This window comes from Garra rufa, chromosome 4 (assembly GCF_049309525.1).
Source record: "Garra rufa chromosome 4, GarRuf1.0, whole genome shotgun sequence".
Lineage (NCBI taxonomy): Eukaryota > Metazoa > Chordata > Actinopteri > Cypriniformes > Cyprinidae > Garra > Garra rufa.
In genome coordinates, this window is record NC_133364.1 from 19,838,107 (window position 1) to 19,851,428 (window position 13,322).

Here is a 13,322-nt window from a genome sequence, read left to right on the forward strand (position 1 = left end):
AAAGCAATGCCACCTTGTCAACAGAAATACCTTCTCTCGTTTTTCTGCAATGCAACGTTATCCAAAGCCCCTCTCGCTGTCTGACTCCAGCTGGTGAGGAGACAGAGCACAGCGAGCCACATCTAATCCCCAGGACTTTAGGAGCGAAGGGGAGGGAGGTGTTAGGGATGTTTTTTGGGCTCTATTATCAAACATAGAGAGGAGTGGCCAGAATGACCGCTATATAAACCCCATTTGTTCATCACCCCCAGATCTGTTCCTTTCTCCTTCACGTTCCTGTGTTGCCCTCATCCTCACTGTCTTCCAAACTCTCTGGTGCAGCTTTCCTCCATCAGAACACCCCTTGGCTAAAGGACACCCCTTGCCACACACACTGAGCAGCCCAGACTCACCTCTGAACCCCTTCGACTGGTACCCGGTCCAACGGAGAACGGCTCAACATGCCTGAGCCCACAAAGAAAGGTGAGAACGAATTCTGTCCATCGTTGTGCCACAGATTTATAGTCTGATGGGGGAAACTGTTGATCAAGAAGCGAAAGGTGGAGAAATGAACAAATTTATTAGTGATACCACCTCAGCATTACTAACAAACATAGTAACAAATTAGCAGTTCTGTGTTGTTGGTTTGCTTCACCTTTTTAATTCTAATCTCAGTTTTGAAACTGAATAGGCTTGAACTAACATCCACAAAACACCTAAAAACGTACATACTACAAAACATATGTTAATTGAAGGTGCTTGTTAGAAGCAGAAGCAAGTAAAGAACTCTGCATCATCCCTTTTGTCATGAGAATGACAAAATGACTCAAGCAGACATAAAAAGCTCAGGTGATCTTTGGAATTCACATTGTGCTCAATGATGAGGTGATCCAAGCAACTTTATAAAAAGCAACTATTGTTATGACCGTTGCTATGATGGATGGTGCATAGCCAAGGTGATTAGCAGTGCAGAGTCAGCTGAGCTATACAGGATTCTGGCTAAGGAATGGTGCTGACTTACCCGGCTCAGGGTTTCAAGTCGTAGAGCCCAGCTTTACTGTGGTGCCAGTGGCATTTCTGATGGATGATGCAATGCTGGTGGCCCGGTGGGGATGCTACGACTTCAAATGGACGAATATTTCAGGGGTGATGATATAGAGATCAGCTTCCACTGCCTAATGGATGGATGGGCGGAGAAGTATGAGGATGAGGCATTGTGTGTGCTCTTTGACTTACACTGAATGATTATTATTTTTATTACATGGAATATAAGAAAGCCGATCTCTCGTATGCATGAGCACAACAGGTCTTATGAGATTTCATCATTCGTGACAAACGCCAGTGACATTTACATTTTATTTTTGGTCTGAGGATGACTCATAATTTAATATTGGCCTCTAAACTTATCCAGATGGATTGGATCCGTCCACCTTTGGACAATGGGGATTATGAAGCAGAATGTGGGGGATTTGGGAGATTGATGTTTGTGGAAGCTATTTTGATGATGCTCATAAACATGGTCATAAACAGGCAGGTGGTGCGATCCATTTTGGTATATGGTTTTGCAGATGCGTCCGTTTGCAAATGGCATTCGGTTGATCGTGGTGATTTTTGTAGGATTTAATGGATGAAATGATATGCTATGGTGACTGAAACCATCTGTCTATTAAGAAAATGTACATAAAATCATTTTCTTAATTAGTATTTTGTCATCCTTAAAGAGTTAGCTCACCTAAAAATAGTAATTCTGTCATCATTTAGTCACTGTAATGTTGTTGCAAACCCATATGACTTCTTTATTCTGTGGAACACAAGACCATTTTTTGAAGAAAACTGGTATCAAAACAGTTTTGGTGCTTATTGGTAAATAATAATTTAAAAAAAAAAAATCCTCCAAATATCTTCTTTTATGTTACAGAATGTTCATTTCTGGGTGAAATACACTTTTTTAACAAAATAAATTTACCTAAGATTCGTTTTCAGACAATATATCTTTAATTTAATGTATTTTCCTTTTTATTTGACATGTTTTAAGCCTAAATATAATAAAACTCACCAAGGTTGATGTTTATGACAAGAAAATGATAACAATTTGCTAATGAGGTGAGAGAAAAATAATATATTAAAAATGTATTTTCTGAAAAAAAACTTACCTTATCATTTTATCAACTATATTTTTTACCATCAGACCATATATCTTTAATTTAATGTATTTTTCTGTTTTTATTTGACATGTTTTAAGCCTAAATCTAATCAAATTCACCAAGACTGATGTTTAAAACAAGAAAAAATGTTCAAAACAAGAAAATAATAATTTGCCAATGGGGTAAGAGAAAAATAATTTATTAAAAATGTATTCTCTGAAAACAACCTTAGCTTACTATTTTTTTAAAACCATCAGACAATATATATTTCATTTAACGCATTTTCCTGTTTTTATTTGACATGTTTTAAGCCTAAATGTAATAAAACTCCCAAAGACTGATGTTTGAAACAAGAAAAAAATGTTTAAAACAAGAAAATAATAACAATTTGCAAATGGGGTGAGAGAAAAAATATTTATTAAAAATGTATTCCCTGAAAACAACTTTACCAGTTTTACTATCAGACAATATTTTTTTATAATTTAATGTATTTCCTTGTTTTATTCGACATGTTTTAAGCCTAAATGCAATACAATTCACCAAGATTAATATTTAAAGAAGAAAAATGAGGAAAAATGAGGAAAATAATTTATTAAAAATGTATTCTCTGAAATTTTTTTTACCATCAGATAATATATTTATTATTTAATTTATTTTCCTCTTTTTATTTGACATGTTGTAAGTCTAAATCTAATCAAATTGACTAAGATTTAAGTTTAATAAAAAGAAAAATGTTTAAAAAAGGAAAATAATAACTATTTGCCAGTGAGATGTGAGAGAAAAAAAATAAAAAATGTATTCTGTAAAACCTTACCTTATTTTTTTTTTACCATCAGATAATATATTTATAATTTAGTGTATTTTCCACTTTTTATTTGACATGTTTTAAGCCTAAATCTAATAAAATTCAGCAAAATTGATGTTTAAAACAAGAAAATAATAACAATTTGCCAATGGGGTGAGAGAAAAACAAACTGTATCTTAGCATTTTGCTTCTCTAGTAAATGTAATTTTTTTTTATTATTTATTTATTTATTTTGTAACCCCTTAAAACTGTCACCGACCCACTAGAAGGACATCTTCAGCATATTACTATATATTGTAGGAAAGGTCTAAGACTCCTTAATAGATATTGTACCACTGTTTTCCACTGATTTCTTCAACTTTCATGTCTATGTTCAAAAATGGGGGTGAGAGTCAAGAAGTTAATATTTTTTCAATCAGAAAACAAGACAAAAATTGCGATTAAGAAAATGATTTTGCAGTGCAACTGTCCTTTAAGTAACAAACAATGAAGCTTCTAATTGGTTTCTGTGAGGAAAGCACAGTTTGAGATGATATGCCAACTGTAATATTTAATTACAATGGATTCCATATACAGTAGATGCCTTCCATAAATAACCTTGAGAGAGCGAGAGAGAGAGTATTAGACATTGTGACCATGTCTGTTAGAAAAAAAAAAAGATTGTTCTCATAAATTTGGGGGAACAGCTGATGGGGGGCTGGTTGGGGTTGCCGTGGACCGTCGACTCCAGGCTTTAAAAGGCTGGATGAGTGGATGAATAGGGCTGGACCCCCGGGGAACTGGATTCCAGACCCCTGGAATAGTTCAGAATGAGCAGACTTTTAATCCCCATTGCTCGCACTCTCTCTCTTCTCTTCTCTCTGCGACTTCTATCTTTCATCCAGTGACTTTATGCCTCTATCATGCTGAGAATCCTGAGCTCTTGTTTGTTTGAACTTTGATCTCTGCGATAAATAATATCAAAGGATGGAGGTTATGACCTATATCCACATAGGCCAACATCACAAATAGTAACAATGGAAGGAAACACACAGACTTCGGTATATTAAATCTGGGGAAGTTTATCTCTGGAGCCGAAACATGATAATTAGCTGGCCTTTGACAGATAAGGTCAAAAGAACCCCATGCTACAAGGGGTGGCGTTTATCCAGGACCCCAAATTTAATTTACACTAGCTAATGGAGTGTGAATGAAGCAAATTTAGATCCATTCACACACCACTTTAAATAAATGATTGCAATTCATGCATTGTTTTATTATAGAACAGAGCTAGATGTAATAACAACGCTTCAATAAATATATAAAACATATATGTGACCCTGGACCACAAAACCAGTCATAAGGTTAAATTTTACAAAACTGAGATATATACATCATATGAAAGCTCAATAAATAAGCTTTCTATTGATGTATGGTTTGTTAGGATAGGACAATATTTGTCCGAGATACATCTATTTGAAAATCTGGAATCTGAGGATGCAAAAAAATCAAAATCCTGAGAAAATCACCTTTAAAGTTGTCCAAATTAAGTTCTTAACAATGCATATTACTAATCAAAAATTACATTTTGATAGGTTTACAGTAGGAATTTTACAAAAAATCTTAATGTAACATGATCTTTACTTAATTTCCTAATGATTTTTGACATAAAAGAAAAATCCATAATTTTGACCCATACTATGTATTTTTGGCTATTGCTACAAATATACCCCAGCGACTTAAGACTGGTTTTGTGGTCCAGGGTCACATATATGTTATTTATTTTAATTGCACATGTCTATTACTTTAACTATCACGTATTATACTGCGGTTCCTATACAGCTACCAGCCAACTGGCAACTTTTACTGTGAGTGTTAATTTTGGACTGTTTATTTCACTCTCACTTTTTCTCAGTCAAAGAAGTTCCTGCATGTCAGATCCACTCGTAAATCAACACCAAAGAGAAACAACACATTCAAGCTGTCATCTGCTCTCTGATGCCTGTCCTTCTCTGCGCCAGAAAAGTTAGCACGTCTTCCACGTACAATAGTACTTTACAGTTTTACAATTTAAAAAGATCAAACTAAAAGCTCTATTCATGCCCTCATGCACTTGTTTATGAATCTTTATGAATCTTTTCAGTCTGTGCTGGACTCGTGAAAATAAAAAATGAGCATCTAACTGAAAATGTTTTTTAATAAATGAGGTTTGAAATCTATTTATATTAAGCTGGAGGGCTGGTTAATAGCAACCGTTTTTGTGTGGGGTCAACATGAGCCTGTCTGTCCTCACGGCAGCAGTAGGGACAGCTGAACATACCTGCATACTGTTGTGGTGCACTGCGAGGGTAAAACAATACCTTTCAGAATTGTCGTTATTGCTGGATGAGCCAGGGGGATCTCGAAACGGGCAGAATGCCACCCCAGCTAGCTCGACGGTGACATAAATGGCTCTTTAATGGTTGGAAGGAACCACGTCATCGCCAAATCTGAGCTGAGGGGTCCAAAAAACGTGATCTGTGGGGTGGTATCATGCAGAAGACAAAAAAAGAGAGAGATAAAATAAGATTAGGTGTCTCAGAAGACTAATTAAAATGCGAAAATATCTTAATTTTAAATTTATTTTTTTACAACATGTACAAGATTAAAAAAAAGAGAGATAAAAAAATTGTGATTCCAAAAGGCTAATTCACATGCAAAAAAAGAGCTTGATTATTATTATTAGTTACATTTATATAGTGCTTTTCTCACAACACTCACAAGACAAAAAAAGGATAAAATAATATTAGATGTCTTAAAAGACAAATTTACAATCAAAAACATCTTAATAATTTAAATTATATTTATTATCATTTATATACTGCTCTTCCTATGATATTAGCAAGACAATTTTTTTTTTTGATATTAGCAAGACAATTTTTTTTTTTAGAAAAAAAAATATTATTCATTTTTGTAACATTTGTTGTCTCAAAAGACTAATTAACGTTCAAAAACCATCTTGATTTATAAAAATAATTATTATTAGTTAGTGCTGGGCAACGATTAATCGCGATTAATGGCATCCAAAATAAAAGTTTTTGTGTACATAATATATATGTATGTACTGTGTATATTTATTATAGATATAAAGCTAATCCACATGCAAAAAAGAGTTTTATTATTATTTATTATTATTATTAGTTATATTTATATAGTGCTTTTTCTCACAACACTGACAAGACCAAAAAAGGATAAAACAATATTAGGTGTCTTAAAAGACATTTACATGCCAAAGAATCTCAATAATTAATATTTATTATTATTTATATAGTAATTTTCTAACGGCATGCACAAAACAAAAAATATTATTAAAAATATTAAAAAAACATTATTAATTCTTTTAAAATTAATTAATTGTTAATTTGATGTCTTAAAAGACTAATTACCCTGCAAAAACATATTAATTTTTAATAATAATTAATATTTGTTAGATTTATTTAGTGTTTAGTGGGAAAATCATTACAATAATCATGATTATTATTATTATTATTATTACTAGTATTATCATTTTTAGTGATCTAATTCCTACTATTAGACGAGGGGAGCATCTAAATGTTTATTTTTTAATTTTTTCTTAAGTAGCAAAGGTATATTTGTAGCAATAGCTTGTATGGGTCAAAATGATCGATTTTTTCTTTTATGCCAAAAATCATTAGGATATAAGTAAAGATCATGTTCCATGAAGATATTTTGTAAATTTCCTACCATAAATATATCAAAACTTAATTTTTGATTAGTAATATGCATTGCTAAGAACTTCTCAATATTTAGATTTGTTTTTGTTTTTTTGCACCCTCAGATTCCAGATTTTCAAATAGTTTTATCTCGGCCAAATACTTTCCTATCCTATGGTCCACGGTCAAATTTGATTTTATATTATAAAATATTATGCATTTTGGAAAGACTTTTGAGAACTTTTATACTCCATATGATGATGGCCAAGGAAATAACGCAATATAATACATAATGAAGCTACAGAGCATGCAAACACAGGCTATACTGAGTGACAATGAACTATAGAAAACACCCAGTGAAGGAGAGACGGACCGAGAGAGAGCAAACATAACGAGGGAGCTGAAAGCTGAGAGATGTCAAAAATATCAAGAGGCTAAACAAGGAGAAGCACACAGGTGTTCGCATTGGCCCTCCTCACATGCGCTCCTGACAGCAGGGGGCAGGAATGAAGTGGTCGCGCTCTAAACGCTTCACACAGATCCTTTTGTGCCATGATCGGCCTAGGCTGGCATCCTCACAGAATTCACAGCAGCCCGTGCCAAAGCAGCAGGAGCGGGTTGCCGAGACAAAGCTCCTGACATTTACGTCACGTTTAGTGGAGAGGAAGGTCTGTTGCTCGAAGGTTGCTCTTTAAGAGTTCAGGAGACCCAATGGAGTTCTCAGTAATGGTCCAAGTTCATCATGGTCTCATCTGTTTCTCCTAAACCTCCCTAGGAGGTATAAAGAAATAAATAGAAACAAATCAGGTATACAGACAAAAATACAGTCATTTGATCTCTGAAATATGTGATGAGAAATGTGTGAGCTATATTATAGTCGATTTATGAGCAGTTTAAAACATAGTTAAGATGTCTTTTAAACAAAATCTGCATTTATTTGATCAAAAATACAGTAAAAACAGTAATATTGTGAAATTTTATTACAATTTATGATAAGTGCTTTCTAATTTAATACATATTGAATTTTCAGCAGCCTTCAGTGTCACATGATCCTTCAGAAATCATTGCTGATAAAAAAAAAACATGTCTTTAATTGCTGCTGCTTAATATTTTTGGGGTGAAATCATTTTTACAGGATTCTTTAATGAGTAGAAAGTAAATCTTTACTGTCATTTGATCAATTTAATGCATCCTTTGGTAAATAACAGTAAACATTTCTTTTAAAAAATGCTTTGAATGGTGTAAATCTAAGAAGCAGGTGACTCAAATAGTTCCATTTGATGTTATTGCTCTCTAGCAGAAACCACTGAGATGTTAAAGATGTCTAATTTTGCATTCCTATAATACTTTCTGTTCAGGTTTCCCATCACATGGCATCATGCTCTTTTGTTTGTAGGTATACATTTAGCATCAAGGCTTTGTAGGTAAAATCAAAGATGATATAAGATCATTTGAAGCTTGGTCTGCTCTAAAAAGAGTCAGGTGAACATCATGTGTCCATGCAATGTAAATCTATAAATACAACAGCTGGTTTATTTTAGACCTGTCATACAGAGGAATGTATGCGCTCATTGATCTTGTTAGGCTTTTGTTTAACTCATCTAATCACATTACTAGGGTCTGTAAGAGCACTTTCATCATGCTCTGCTGGGTTTACTGTAACGCTATGTCAACATGTGCCTCTTTAAACTGTTTGCTATATGTCTAGACATGTGCACCGCAACTAACACAATGCTGTACACTGACACCTAGTTAAAAAACAAACAAACAAACAAAAAAACAATACTAAATGCTTTAAAACAGACACAGCTCCACTCATAGTTCTGTATACAAACTATACAGTTGCTCAAAAAGTAACAAGTATTACATAACAAAATATGAAACCAAGTGGCATTTATTCTTAAGAAAGGCAGCACAAGCACTTTTGTTGTTATGGGGGGACAACTAATATTTAAGACTATTTTAAAGCCTCATTACTCAAAATAAAGGAAACTTCATGGAGCCGTTTTTCTTTTTTTCCTGACAGATGATGGCCAACCGGAAGGTGAGTGGTGATTTCCTTGGATAGCCTTTTTTTTTTTTTTTTTGCCTCATCCTGAATCAGTTTTTTTTTAAATGAGTGAATGGACAATGTTAAAGGAAAAAAAATTCGTTAAATCAGGTCTGACAAAAAATATATGTAGTATTTATTTACAGTCCAGATTAATATTGCCTACTGTAATTGTGGCATTATCTTAAAGCTTGCAGCTAAGAAATTTAAAATAATCAGATTTTCATTACAAAATATTAAACAAACAGCTGCAATCCACTGTATGTATACAGGGTACATTTCGAAATTCTCACTCTCATCTAGGCTCGATGTATTTATCTTAAATGGGGTTCTAGTGTCTAAAAAAACATTCTTACCATATTATAAATTAGTATTCTAGTCGTATTTTTACTAGTCCAGGCGTTTTGAGTCACAAGATGGCGCCAATTAGCTGCTCTAAATGTATTTTAATTATGAAACGAGTGGCAGCTAGCGGTATGAAAAATGGAACTGTAAATACTGTAAATAATCTAGCGATGTATGAAGCACAGTTTAAACAGAGGTAATGGTCAAGCCAAGCAGTTTTCTGTTGTTCGACATGGTAAACTCAGTAACCCTGCTGAAAAAACCAGCATATGCTGGTTAGGTATGTTTTGGTGCTGGGATGCTGGTTTTAGCTGGTATATGCTGGTCCTTTGCTGGTTTATGCTGGTCCCTTGCTGGTTTTTGCTGGTTTATGCTGGTCATGTTGCTGGTTAATGCTGGTCCTTTGCTGGTGTATGCTGGTAATGTTACTGGTCAAGGACCAGCAAAAACCAGCAAGGGACCAGCATAAACCAGCAAAGGACCAGCATAAACCAGCTAAAACCAGCATCCCAGCACCAAAACATACCTAACCAGCATATGCTGTTTTTTTCAGCAGGGAAACAACTTGAACTCGTTGCGAAATCTGCATGGAGAAATATTTCGTCCTCTCACGAAATTTCAGATCATGGGTAGTTTATCTGCTGAAAAAATACCAGCTGGTTGGCTGGTCTTAGCTGGTTTAAGCTGGAAGTGGCTGGTTTTAGCTGGTCTCCCAGCCTGACCTGCTAAGACCAGCCTGGCCAGGCTGGAAAAGTGGCCAAAACCCTTCTAAAACCAGCCTGCCTTCCAGCTATGACCAGCTAAAACCAGGCTGGTTGGCTGGTTTTAGCTGGTCATAGCTGGTCAGCAGGCTGGTTTTAGAGGGGTTTTGGCCACTTTCAGCTAAAACCAACTACATCCAACTTAAACCAGCTAACACCAGCCAACCAGCCCAGTTTTAGCTGTTTTTTTTTCAGCAGGGTTCTTCTAGTTTATTTAAAACAGTTTGGCAGTTTTATAGTACTCCACATATTTCCTCGGTCCGACAGATTAGTACAGCCCAAAACATGACAATAATTGACCACTTTCAGCAGCAATAATCTGCAAAATATGCAGGTTTTGTTCGGTTCAGTGGCATTGTTTACATTCAGTGCCGCCAATATGGCCGATTGATGACGCCTTGTAAAAACCCTCTATTCTGACTGGTATTGAAAACGAGTGACTGCAAGTGGATACAAGCTGTTAAATTGGTGATTTTATGCTGCCACTCGCAACAGTGAAATTAAAGTACAGTTTAACCACTATAATACAAAAAATATATATTTGACCGCTTAATTTGCGACAAAAGATAGACATAAACTGAACTGATACAAATTACCCACCGTTTGATTGAGTTCTGTGAGTGTATAAGTGTGTCTGAAGCTGGAAGTACTGATATTGACATGTTCTGTATGAAACAACTTCTGCTTTAAAGCTGCATTCTGTAACTTTTTTTGTTAAAAATGCTTCCTGTCTCACCCGCGTCCAGCTATTTTTAGCTGTACAAAACAGCTTCTTTTGCTGCTTGATATTGCAAACTGGTGTGTCTTACCATATTATTTTAATGTATTATCTTAATTATGACACACAGTTTTATAGTGCAAACAGTTTTACCATTTACTACGTTATTCTTCTCATTATTTTCCTATATGAGCTAATGAACTGGATAACAATAATAATTATTTGCGAAACTTTGCGATCGTTAGATTTAATCACCATTGGTAGCATGATTTATTTCAGTTGGACAGAACAAAACTGGCAAACATGTTACTTACTTGTTCAGACGTCATTTTCCGGTGAAACTTCTTTTTTTGCGCATACTTCCAAAACATAGTATTTGTTTAGTGAATATCCTCACATACACCTCAGAACTTTAGATTCATCATCGCTGAGGAGCCGTGCCAATGCACAACCCAAGTAAAGAAGATAATTCCACAAATAACTGCCATTGCGTGTTTTCAAGTAGAGATGGCGACAAAGAGTCAAAATGTAACAGACTGCAGCTTTAAGCAACAAAGTACACACATTTAAAAAGGCCATAAGCGCACAGCAGCACTGGTGTGCAAACATGGGGACAACAGCGACACAAATGTGAGGTACTCACCAGATTAGTATCACTGTTATTTCAGATATCAGCCAGACGGTCTGAATTCCTGTATTCTGTCCAGCTGATCATGGGTTGTTGATTCAGATGACATTTAAGGCCTGTGTTAAGCGTGCGCTGATACACTTCTCATTTAAGGTTCTAGAATGATTTTTGGCTTCGGATTCAAATTTGTCAAGCTTCTGGCTTGACAAATCACATGGGTAGCGTCTGGACATATTTGGTATTATACTTCTTCTATTTACAGCCAATGATAGAAAGAAACTCTATATAGGCCTAAATAATTGACAAAAAAAAAAAACAACTAAATGTTGAATGATGTCCATTTCACGCTTCAGAGATCATTTTCTTTCACTCTCCAAAACAGAAATGTTTTGAGGAGTTCTCCATATTCCCCTGTCCTGACAGCGGACTTCTTTTATGAAAGACAAGCAGAAGTTTCTTTTGCTTGTGTTTTGTAAATGAGGCCTACTGTTTGTCTGATAACATTTATATGTATCTGTATATAAATGTGTATAAGTGTCTGTGAGTGAGTATATTGTCTCCTGTCCTTCAGCATATGCATGTATGTATGTCTGTATGTGTTGCTGACGCTTCATGCTTTGAAAGAGGCACTTGCATTCCTCCGCTATGTCTGTCATATACTCAGAGAATGTTGCCCCAGACTCTGGTGACGGCCCATCTGAGAATTCGGTTGTGATTACCCCGAAAGGTAGGTGTTCAACCATGTGTTTACCCCCCTCACTGCTCCTCTATTCCCTTTCCTTTGGTTTCTTTCGCTTCTCAGTTTCACCCACGGCACTCTTACCTCACGTGTGTGAGAGTGTTTGTGTTTGTTCCACTGTGATTTCCACCAAATTATCACAACAGTTCAGGTAAATCAACACACAAACTACAAGCGTACAAACTACAGTACACACACACTTAGAAGGGTTCACACTGACATACACAAATGAATGCTCCACACCTACTCACCTGTGTCAGTACTAATGCTTATTATAGTTTATGGATGGCAGGATTTTTTTTTGTGCAAATGCACATCTGTGTATCGAGAAGTTTGATGTGAAGGTACAGTATATGAAAAGAAGCAAAGGACATCTGTGCAGGCATCAACAGTTTACTGCGCTGTTTATGTACAAAATTCATACACATACACACAAATGTACTTAAAACATATTTAGAAATTTTGTAAAATATTTGTATACTACACAAGTAGATGCTTGCAGAGCCTGTTGTACTTTGCTTCTTTTGGGATTTACATTTTCATAGATGTACAGTTATGTGATCTCTTTTGGTCACTTGCCATAAAATGCCAAAAAAATCTAAATAAATGGGCCATTCTACAGAATTGGTGTAAACTGCTGTCCCACAACCAAAAAAACATTTAAAAAGCATTTATCCCATAAAATTGTCACTACCGTAACAGTCGAAACATGACATTGTTTCGGTAGTGACAAAAGGGAACACCATAATTTTTTTTATTTGGAGGAAATAAAGACAATTTTAGTACAGTTATGTAAATTTGTAGTATTTTAGTAAGTTAAAATTTTGTAATGTGCTGTGGTCGCTACCAAAACATTACTGTCACTACCGAAAATGTGCAGAAACATGGGATGTTTTGTCAAAATAAAAAGATGTTCTGATAGTTTTGGTTCAGTGTAGATTCAGAACAATAAATCCTTAAGTTTAAAATCAGTATGATCAACTTTTTGCCTTTTACAAAGAAAAATTGGATTCAAAATACAATGAATCTCATAAATCACAGTTGAAATATTGTTAAAATTGTAATTGTTACTGATTTACATCTGAAAACGTTTTAATAAAATGGAAAATATATATATATTTGTAAGGAAGATGTAAGCAAAATCTTAATAGGTCATTGTAACTCTTCTTATGAAATGATATATTTCTGTTTCGGTAGTTGGGAGAGAAAAAATATTCCACAAATTTCTGAAAATAAAATAGGAGAATTAACTGCAGTTACTAGAAATGTGTACCTTGGATATTATACAGTTTGCATACAAACTAAATTTGACAAAACTGACTTTGAACCAATTCTGTAGAATGGCCCAAAATATGTATATCAAACCACACACAAATTTGACTCATTTTTATAATGCACTTATTTGACCAGTCACTCTACATCTATGTGAGTGCGTGCATGTGTAAGCATTTTGGGTTAAAG

At 34.8% G+C, this 13,322-nt stretch overlaps 1 long non-coding RNA gene across 1 annotated transcript; it reads left to right on the forward strand.

The window, feature by feature from the left end:
- Positions 1-286: 286 nt before the first annotated feature.
- LOC141333144 (uncharacterized) lies at positions 287-11,849 on the forward strand. Its single transcript, XR_012355386.1, has 3 exons — positions 287-462; positions 8,647-8,664; positions 11,787-11,849. It is a non-coding gene; the product is annotated as an uncharacterized lncRNA (long non-coding RNA).
- Positions 11,850-13,322: the final 1,473 nt, after the last annotated feature.